An 11,431-nucleotide genomic window follows, 5' to 3' on the forward strand; every position below is an offset into this window, starting at 1 on the left:
TACTGCCTAAGGCAATATACATATGCAACGCAATTCCTATCAAACAACCAACGACGTTTTTCACAGAAATAGAACATATAATCCTAAAATTTATATGGGACCATGAAAACCCTGGATAGCCTCAGCAATCTTGAGAAATAAGAACAAAGTCAGAGGTATAACAATACCTGACATGAAATTATACTACAAGGCTACAGTAATCAAAACAGCATGGTACTGACAGAAAAACAGACACATAGATCAATGGAACAGAATAGAGAGTCCAGAAATAAATCCATGCCTATATGGCCATTTAATCTATGACAATGGAAGCAAGAATATACGGTGGGGTAAAGACAGTCTATTCAATAAATGGTGCTGGGAAACCTGGACAGACAGATGCAAAAAAATAAGGCTGGACAACTTCCTCACACCATATACAAAAATAAATTCAAAATGGCTTAAAGACTTAAATGTAAGATCTGCAACCATAAAATTCCTAGAGGAAAATATAGGAAAAAACTTCACAGACATTACCTGGAGTAAGATTTTTACTGATATATCCCCTCGCGCAAGGGAAGTAAGAGAAAAAATAAACATGTGGGATTACATCAAACTAAAAGGTTTTTCACAGCAAAGGAAACCATCAATAAAACAAAAAGGGACCCTACTGAATGGGAAAATATATTTGCCAATGGTATATCTGATAAGGAGTTAATATCACAAATTTATAAAAAAATTCACTCAACTCCAAAAAAAACAAACAACCCAATTAAAAAATGGGCAGAGGACATGAAGAGACATTTTTCTAAAAAGGACATACAGATGGCAAACAGACATATGAAAAAACCCTCAAACTCACTAATCATTAGAGAAATGCAAATAAAAACCACAATGAGATACCACCTCACCCCAGTCAAAATGGCTATCATCAATAAATCAACAAACAACAAGTGCTGGTGAGGATGTGGAGAAAAGGGAACACTTGTGCACTGTTGGTGGGATTGCAGATCGGTGCAGCCACTATGGAAAACAGTATGGAGGTATCTCAAAAATCTGAAAATGGAACTACCTTATAATCCAGCAATTCCACTCCTAGGTATCTATCTGGAGAAATCCAAAACTAATTCAAAAAACTTTATGCACTCTTATGTTCATTGCAGCACTATACACAATAGCCAAGACATGGAAATAACCGAAATGCCCATCAGTAGATGACTGGATTAAGAAACTGTGGTACATTTATACCGTGGAGTATTACGCAGCCATAAAGAAGAAAGAAATCTTATCATTTGCAACAACATGGATGGACCTAGAGAACATTATGTTAAGTGAAATAAGTCAGACAGTGAAAGACAAATACCATATGATCTCACTTATATGTGGAATCTAAAGAAAAGAATAAGTGAATGAATTAATCAGAAACAGTTTTGGAGACATAGAGGAAAAACTGAGGGTTGCTAGATGGGAGGGGTGTGGGGATAAGGGGGAAAGTGAGGAGATTAGAAAACAGTCAGTAACCACAAGATGGCCATGGGGTTCTGAAAATTAATTTGGGGAATGTAATCAATAATGTTGTAAAGATTTTGTAGGGTATCCAATGGACACTTGTCTCATTAGGGAGACCACCTCAGGGATGATGTAGATGCCTGATCACTGCATTGTACACCTGAAACTGAAGCTGAACAATAATGAATGTCAACTACAAGTTTGTATGTATATGTGTATATATGTGTGTGTGTGTGTGTGTGTGTGTGTGTGTGTGTGTGTATGTATATATTTACAAGAAGCGGAGTACAGCATTAGGAATAGAGAAAATGGCTCTGTGTGATGTCAGAGGGATAGTGGATGGGGGAGGGGGTTCACACAGTGTGAAGGATATAAAAGATAAACGTTTAAGTATTACTTTGTCTTGTGCACCTGAAACTAATTTTAAAAAAATCTGAAAAAAAAAAAAAGAAAAAAATTATGTGCCCATATATATATATATATATATGGTTTTATTTCTGAGTTCTGAATTCTATTCCAATGGTTTACGTGTCTGTTTTTCTGCCAATACCATGCTGTTTTGATTATTGTTGCCCTGTAGTACAAGCTAAAGTCAGGGAGTGCAATACCTCCAGCATTGTTCTTTTTTCTTAAGATTGCTTTGGATATTCGGGGTATTTTGTGGTTCCAAACAAATCTGATGATTTTTTTGTTCTATTTCTTTAAAAAATGCCATTGGGATTTTGATGGGGATTGCATTAAATCTGTATATTGCTTTGGGTAATACGGCCATTTTAACTATGTTGATTCTTCTAATCCACGAGTCATGGAATGTCTTTCATATCTTTGTGTCTTCTTAGATTTCTTTTAAAAATGTCTTGTAGTTTTCAGCATACACATTTTTCACATACTTGGTTAAGTTTATTCCTAGGTATTTTATTCTTTTTGCTGCAATTGCAAAAGTAATTGCTTTTTCTATTTCTTTTTCTGAGATTTCATTGTTAGTATATAGGAATGCAATGGACTTTTGTATGTTGATTTTGTAGCCAGCCACTTTACTGTATTTGTTGATTGTTTCTAACAGCTTTTTGGTGGAGTCTTTAGGGCTCTCATCAACTATTTGTTTGAATATACTCTCTGTTCCCTTCTCTCTTTCTTCTCCTTCTGGTATGCCCATTATTCTTATATTGCTCTTTCTGATGGAGTCAGAAACTTCTTGTAGAGTTCTTTCATTTCTTTTAAGTCTCGAGGCTCTTTCTTCTTCCATCCGGATCATTTCCAGGTTTCTGTCTTCGATGTCACTGATTCTTTCCTCCATCTGGTCAACTCTACTACCTAAGCTGGCTATTTCATTCTTCATTTCTTCTATTGAGTTCTTGATGTCCAGAAATTCCATTTGGTTCTTTTTAAAAATTTCAATCTCTTTGGTAAAATGTTCATGTTGTTCTTTGATTGTGTTTCTGAGTTCATTAAACTGCCTTTCTCTGTTTTCTTGCATCTCATTGAGTTTTTTCAGAACTGTAATCTTGAATTCTCTGTCATTTAAGTCACATATTTCCCTATCTTTAAGTTCATTTTCTGGAGACTTTTCATTTTCTTTCTGAGCTATCTTGTTGCCTTGGTTATTCATGGCAATTAATGATTTATTATTTCTCTTCCTAGACATCTACTGGAGTGGGTTCTACAACAGGTTGATAGGAAGAGGTTTTTCTTTTGTTTTCCCATACGTGTTGGTAGAATGTTTTATTTTTCTCTCTGACTGCAGCCCTTTTTTCTCTCACACACTATAGTGTTATGTTTTCTCTGCACTATTCCAGCTTCTCACACCATGGGGCGATTCCTTGGAAGGCAGGCTTCTCCTCTGTGAACAGTTCACTTGGGACATAGGGTACCGCATCCCTGTGGGGATGTGGAGAGCTTTTGAAGTTCCAAAGCTCCTCCTGCACCAGATTCAGAGCCCGTGTGTTTCAGCAGTTCTGTTTACTCCTGCAGGGATCCGCACAGATAGGTGGGCACAGGGGCGGGGTGGGTTGTGAGAGGTGGCCCAGAGCAATGGCGGAGACCACCAACACAGCTGGTCCCGCTTCCACAGCTCCCTCCCCTGGTTTTTTTTTTTTTTTTTCAATTTGAAAACAATTGCTGTTTGTTTATTTTATTAACTGACCAGATTACAAAAATACCCATTGTAGATACCTTAGTTCATCCTCCTAATCAGCCTGCTGATCTGGTCTCCCCTGTTGCCAGCATCTCCCCCTTCTACAAAGTGGGTGGTCTTTTTCTTCATTCTACCTCGTGGAGAAGACAATTTGAAGGACCACAGGAAGTTGTTTTCTTCTTTGAAGCATTTTCCAACAGTGTAGATCTCATGATTCAGATCCTCCATGCAGATGATGCCATATTTACCAAGAGATCGAGCAATCAATGTGTTATCTGTCAGGGCAATTTGCTGTTTGTTGATTTTACCATAACCACGCTTGTAGATCAATTCATTTACTGATTTCAGGTTTGGGTACCCCCATGCGATGTATGGCTCCACAATCCTCAGCATGTTAATGGAAGCCTTGTTGAGCTTGACAAAGGTGCCATTGAAGAACTGGTGAAGGGGAAGAAGCTGCAGCATCTTTTGGATCCTTGGGTTCATGCCATTGATGCCTCTGATCCTGATGACAAATGCCAATTTGGGTTCTGCAGGTACATAGAAGTTGCCGGCTTTTCTTGCCATCCTCACCATCCCAATCTCAGTCCTGTACATCTGCCTGTATTCTTTGTGGTAGTACTTCACTTTTTTCATAGATAAGCTTCCTTCTCACCTTTCGAAGCATCTTTTGGGCAAACTTCTTTCTCAGGCACTTGATCTTCAGCTCTGCAAAATTCCTCCGCTTTTTCTTAAGGGTTTGTGGCATGCAGGAACCTTCTTCTTCTCTTCTGCACCCTCCGTGGTACCGGCCGGAAAAGAAAAACCCAGCTCCCTCCCCTTTGCCAGAATTAGTTGAGCTGTGAATCTGTGTCTTCGGACCACAGTTTTCAGAACTGGAAATATTCTGTTCTTCTGATCTGACACCGCTACTGTTCCACTTCTAGCACTGGGCAGGTGGGGGTGGGGCGAGTTCTGGGAGGGTAGGGAGGGGGCGACTAGTCTCAGTGCCTAAGACTTCCGTTCTGTGCGGCAGTGAGGGCTTAAACCACCATTTTCAGCCTTCTTCCCTCAGTCTTTTCTCCGAGGTCTCTGCCGTGAGCGTTGGGTTCAGCCGTGTTATATGCTGCCCCCTCAGCCCTGTGGGCCATAAGCGGAGCCCTAGCAGTCTGAGTTCTTCCCTCTCCCGCAGCTGCGGTAGTTCCGGGAAGCAGCGAGCTCCGAGCACTGAGCTAGGTCTGCGTCCTGCGCCCGCGTGGCTCCGTCACCGCACTTCTCCATTCCCTCCTCCCCTGCTCGCGCAATTTGCCCACCTTTAGGTGAATTCAGTAGTGGGACTCTTTGTCTTGCCTGTCTGCTGTGCAGGGAGTCCTTTGTAGAGTTACAGTTGTTTGATTTGTTGTAAATTCCAGGGGAGATTTCCAGAGGCTCACCTCAAGCCGCCATTTTTATGACATCACTTACTCTTTTTCAAGCCTCTGGCAATGCTGACTCTCTCTTTCTTCAAACTTTCTCAAGTAGACATTGTCCCATATCCTCCAGGTTCTTTTCTTACCCTTCTGATGATTTCCCCTAAGTCATTCGGGTTCCTCATTGACTCATCTCTTAGATGCTGTTTCTCTAGTTTTTGATTCTTGATCTTTTTTTACTTTGCAACTTCCACATAGGCAAGCTAATCCAATAGTCTTTCCAATAGTCTCAAAATGCTGCAATCATTAATCATTTGAGGCCCTTGTATTCAAATAATCAGTGCTTTGCAAATTGCTAACATTAATCTTCTATGCTGAATTTCAAGAGCCGGGCATTTCAAGTTATATGGTATGAAGAGTTCTGTTTGATGAATCTTTAAAAGTAACTTCTTTAACAATAAGAAAATGAACAACCCTATTTAAAAAAAGGCAAAAGGTTTGAAAAGGCAGCTCACACACAAAAAAATGGAAAATAAGCATTTCAAACGATAATCCGTATATGTTATTAGGGAATTGAAAATTAAAACAATAATGAGATACCACTACACACCTATGAGAATAGCCAAAATCCAGAATAACAACAGCACCAAATATTGCAAGAATGTGGAGCAACAGGAATTTTTATTCATTGCTATTGGATATGCAAAATGATACAGCCACTTTGGAAGAGAGTTTGGCAGTTTCTTACAAAACTAAACATACACTTACCCTAATATACAGCAATTGTGTTCCTTAGTATTTACCCAAATGAGCTGAAAACTTATGCCCACATAAAAACTTGCACATGGATGTTTATAGCAGCTCTAATTATAATTGCCCAGACTTGGAAGTGACCAAGATGTCTTTCAGTAGTTGAGCGGATAAACTGTGGTGCATACAATAGAATACTATTTAACGCTAAAAGGAAATGAGTTATCAAGCCATGAAAAGACATGAAGGAACCTTAGATGGATACCACTAAGTGAAAGAAACCAATCTGAAAAGGCTACATATCTATGATTCCAATTCTATGACATTCTAGAAAAGGCAAAACTGCAGAAAGAATAAAAAGATTCAGTGGGTGCCAAGGATTGAGGCGAGTGATGAATAGGCAGAGCACAGTGTTTTAGGGCAGTGAAACCACGCTGTATGGTACCCTAATGGTGGGTACAGGTCATTATACATTTGTCCAAATCCACAGCATACATGACACCAAGAGTAAACCCTAATATGAACATGGTCTTTTGGTGATAATGATGTGTCAATGTAGATTCATCGATTATAACAAGGTTAACACTCTACTGCGAATATTGATAGCGGAGGAGGCTGTAAGTGTGGGGAAAGTGAGCAGGAACTATATGGGAATCTTCTTTATTTAAAAAAATGCCTTCAGGGCAGCCGGTTGGCTCAATTGGTTAGAGCACAGTGCTCATAACACCAATGTCACTGGTTTGATTCCCACAAGGGCCAGTGAGCTGCGCCCTCCACAACTAGATTGAAAACAATGACTTGAATTTGAGCTGAGCTGCATCTTCCACAACTAGATTGAAAAAACAACAACAGCTTGACTTGGAGCTGATGGATCGTGGAAAAACACACTGTTGCCCATTATTCCGCAGTAAAGTTTTTTAAAAAATTTAAAAAATTAAAAAGTGCCTTCAATTACAAAAAGCTGAATGTCATAAAATTTTTGAAGTGATCCAGTCATTCCTCCCCTAAAAATCAGAAATTTACAAGGATGTCCATTATAGCATTATTTGTAAGAACAAATAATTGGAAACAACATATGTGGCTAAAAAATAGGGGAATATGGATACATTACAAACATATATAATACACAATATCATGCGATCTTTGAAAATAATCTTTCTGTAGAATATTTAATGATTTGGGGGAGTTATCATAGTATAGCCTTAAGGGAAAATACAATATTTAATCTATACAACAAGATTTTGTAAAAACTCCTTCCCTTGGGAAAGGGTTTGGAAGATGAGGGATAAGGGAGAGAGAGATATTTAATTTTTATTTTACATGTTTTGTAATATTGTGAGTTTTTTTTACTTTGTGTAGGGATTATGTTTATGATAAAAAAATGTATAAAGAACTCAAATAAAAAATAAAATTCTATTATAAAAAACAAACAGCATTTATAAAGCCTATATGGCTTCTACTAATATCCCCCAAAAATAGAGGTTGTAAGTAAGTACTCAACCACAGTGGACGGAAAAAACATCTGTATGCACAGCAGAATAATCCCAAAAATTTCAAAACACATATATTATAGATATCCAAGTGGAAAAAGTCCATGAAGAAATATATAGTAGTTAATGATTTTTCTCAGGTAGTGGAATTAGAGGTGAGTTTTCCTTTACATTTTTTGTATTTCCACTTTTTTTGCCAAAAGCATATATTTTATTATGAGGGAGAAAAAAAGCTGTAAAGAATAAAAATTCTCTTAACTGACTTTCTCTGATGCTATGGCCAGGCCACCCAGAAAGAACCAAAATGCCGGAATGAGTACGTGGATCTACTCTGATTGCTGCAATAACCGTCTTGTGAGAAGTCACCACTCCCCTCTCCGTTGCACATCTGAGGCCACTCTCTGGCTCAGGACCGGCAGGAAGCATTCCCAAAGCCAGTAAGAAGAGTCACCAAAGCTGAATGTCACTTCCTAGATCATCAGACAGCTCCCCGGGACAGACTGTCTCTCCTACTCACCATCATTGCTGACTGTTGCCATCCTAGCACCTTCAGTCTGCTCCCTGAGATGTCTCATCTGAAATTCCCATAGTGTTGGAATGGCATCACTAGCATTGTGTCTGTATTTAAGATTCAACAAAGCAAAGGAAAGGGAAGGCATGGCTCTCGTGATTACCCCTAAATCTCAGCTACTAAATCTACAGTACTATAGTGCTCGCTTCGGCAGCACACATACTAAAATCTACAGTACTATAGGAGAAGCTTATTTTCATCCTCAGTGTCTTTTCCCATTCCCATCCCTTTCCCTCCACCCGCATTTCGCTTGTCCAGGGCCCTCCATATTGGATATGGCCAATATGGCGATAATAGAAAGACTTAATTAAGGAGCTCAACTCATGGAAATTAAAACAGGTTTTGTTTTAATCCATAGCTTTTCCCCTGCCCACCTGCGTTAGAGCCCCTTAGTAATACCTTGGCCAGATTCCAGACTATTTCTGTCATTCTAAGTTACACTGAAGTGGTCCTATTTGGGTGTTTAAAAGCTAGTGTTGTTAATGTTAAAGGTTCAAATCTAGACATAATTCAAAATGTGTTTCTTCCACTTTTTGCATTCACTAAACCAGTCTGTAATTCTGGGAAGTGCGTTCTGCTTTTCATGTACCCTCTCCGTCCCCTGTCTCTTCAAACTCTTTCCCTCCCTTCAGGTTCTCTCTAGAACCCCAGTAGTTCTCAGCCTTGACTGCACATTGGAATCATCTGGGAGTTTTAAAACTACCGGTACCTGGGTCCACCCCCAGAGAGCCTGGTTTAATTGCTCTGGAGGGAAGGCCTGGGTATAAGGATTTTTCAGAGCCCCTCAGGTGATTCTGTTATGAAGAACAATTGCTGAGAACAATTGCTGGCCATGTTTGCAGACACTCACCGCAGAGAAGAGAGCCAGGAGGGGGATGCTGTTTAGGTGAATGGTAGTGGGGAGGGGACCTGGGCTGATTCCTGCAAGTCCTTTCTGATGCTGCTGGGCGCTGCTGGTATGTAAGGTCCATACAGTATGTATATTGGTTTCTTTGGAGGGGTAGGACTGTGGGATCAGCGTAATCCCAGCTCTGTCCCCCAGTGCTGAGCCCCTCCCACAATAGTATATACCCTCTAAACCCTTCTCTTAGATGGAATCATGTGGGGAGCCATGGTTTCTTGCAGTCCTGAACCTTGCAGACTGGCTCGGTTTCTGCCCCCATAACATTGTCTCTGCCTTATCTGAGAAGCGCCTAACGGCTGCTGAGGAATGTGGTGAAAACGGCCAGTTCCCAGACACAGAAGACTAAGGGCTTTCTGGACAATTGGTAGGTTCTGTCTCCTTGAGATATTTACTTTTGTGAGTTTCAGTGACCTTGTATCTTCTATGTCAAAGTAAGGTTGAGGCTGGAAAGATTTACTTTCACTGAGATAATGCATATCTTCTTCGTTTAACTGCATGTACTCAAATTGTATATATTGGTTAGAGATAATTAACTCAGGGCTTCAGCATGACTGAAGACCGGCCGCATTAGCATTTGTGTGTGTCTTTTATTTCATTCCCACTCCCCCATTCAGGTACTGATCGACTTGTGGCGGCTGACCCGTCACAGAATCAAATGGCTTGAATCCTACCCTCACCATGGTTCTCTTCCACATGAACCAATTCTCTTTGGAATGCTTAAGGGCCACGGAGAATTGGAATAATATGGGGGTGACTTTAAATTCTTCTGAGGCATCGTAATAATAATAACAATCAATAGCATCATTCTGGGGACAGAGCCAGGAGTGCAGTTCCAGACTCTCAGCCTCACGTGGAAAGGTGCTGGCTCAGGTAGTAAATGGCCATCAACTGTGATTGGATGGCCATCAGCTGTGGCTAGTTGGCCGTCAGCTGTAACCAGTGAGCCATTGGCCACTAATATAACTGCTGTGGCTACACTAGCAGAAAATGGGGGCTAGCAAGAAGATGGTGGCTGAGCTAGCAAGAGCGGATTGCAGCTAGCAAGTGAGGTTGGTCGGCAGAGACAAGTGGACAGTGGGTTGCAGACAGTGTGGCTCCTGCTTCCTGTGTCTCTAACCCAGCCGCCAGCGAGAGTATAATGGTACGACTCCCCTATCTATGGCTCTGTGAGTATTGGTTTTTGGCCTCACCATGTCCTGCGTTCTTATGTGTGGAGTGGGACCAGGGACCCCGCAGGCCACCCTGCATGACAAATGGCGTAGCGAGCAGGGTATGGCGCCAGCCAAAGCTCTCTGAAGGGCAGTGGAGCAGTTTCTGTGTATGAACACAGTTTCAGGAAGACCAGCAGGAGCAGCTGCTGGAAAGCTGGACCCCTGTGGAGGGGTGGGAAGACGTGGATGTTTCCCCAGCCAGCATAGGCCACAGACAGCGAAGGTCATTGCAGACCTGTGGGCTGGGAAGTGCTTGCTGAGGCCCTCACCCCCTTGTTGGGAAGGACTTGGAACCCTCACCCTGTGGGGAGGGCACACATTGTGAGGCTAGTGCACAGCCCTGGCGAATGACCCTGGACTATGGGGAATGGCCTCCATTCCTAATTTAATGGACCGCTTTACTGTTTGCTTAGGAACTTACCACCATGTAGTGGAACCGGTGGATATTTACTATTCTGTCTCGACCGGCCGCCGTCAAGAATATGTGAAAATCCTGGCTTTGCCCAGGAAGTTGGGCTGTGCCCAGAGAGTGGCAGTGCCCTGAAAGCCCTGGCTGAGTCCAGGAATTCTGGCTGTGCCCAGAGAGAGTGGCAGTGCCCTGAGAGCCCTGGCTGTGTCCAGGAATTCTGGCTGTGCACAGAGCGCAGTGTGGCGGAGTGTGGATTGCAGATTCGGTGGTTCCTGCTTCCTGTGTCTCCAACCCAGCTGCCAGTGAGAGTACAGTGGTATGACTCCCCTACCTATGGCACCGTGGGTGTTCCTTTTTGGCCTCACCATGTCCTGCGTTCTTGTGTGGGGAGCGGGAGCAAAGACCCTGCATAACTCCCTACATGACGATCATGTTATTCAGCACCTGGATTTGTGCCAAGAATTATAGTGGTTATTTTATATGTTTTCTTATTCAATGCACAATCCAGCCAAGAGGTGTTAATCCCCATTTTATAAATGAGGAAACTAAGAATCGGAGAAGTTTCATAGCTTACCCAGCATAAAAGAGTAACTCATAAAAGAGTAACAGAGTTGAAATTCAGATCTGACTCCAAAGCCACAGACTCTTAATCATTCTCTTCTACCTGAGCTCAGTTCCTTGTACGGCGTAAACGTTTAACACATTACCTCCCTTAAACAATGCAGCTGCGCTTTACTGAGGGCTTCTTGCGACATAATTCAAAGAGGGAACTGATGATGGAAATTTCTGGCTGAGATAGGCTACAGATGGAGGAAAATCACTTTATTTCCATCCCCCTCACCAATGCTTGTGGTAAAAAACACACTTTGGATCTGCTGCCTACTAGAAATATCCAGATTTGTGCAGATCACAGTTTCCCCCACTCACTAGTGGCATGTCTCAACTTCCTGTCCCCAGAACCCATTAATCATTTACAGCATGTTGACAGACATTTTAACCAGGGGTCAAGGTGAACATCCCCAGTTATACAACAAAAACGTATAAAAACTTTGTTTAATCAATGGCATGTGCTGTGTGTGTGTTTTA

General features: G+C 41.6%; 1 pseudogene; it reads right to left on the bottom strand.

The window, feature by feature from the left end:
- Positions 1-3,639: 3,639 nt before the first annotated feature.
- LOC141572327 (large ribosomal subunit protein uL30 pseudogene) lies at positions 3,640-4,304 on the bottom strand (annotated as a pseudogene).
- Positions 4,305-11,431: the final 7,127 nt, after the last annotated feature.

Source organism: Rhinolophus sinicus, chromosome 17, assembly GCF_057876585.1.
Source record: "Rhinolophus sinicus isolate RSI-liver-muscle chromosome 17, RSI-T2T, whole genome shotgun sequence".
Taxonomy (NCBI): Eukaryota; Metazoa; Chordata; class Mammalia; order Chiroptera; family Rhinolophidae; genus Rhinolophus; species Rhinolophus sinicus.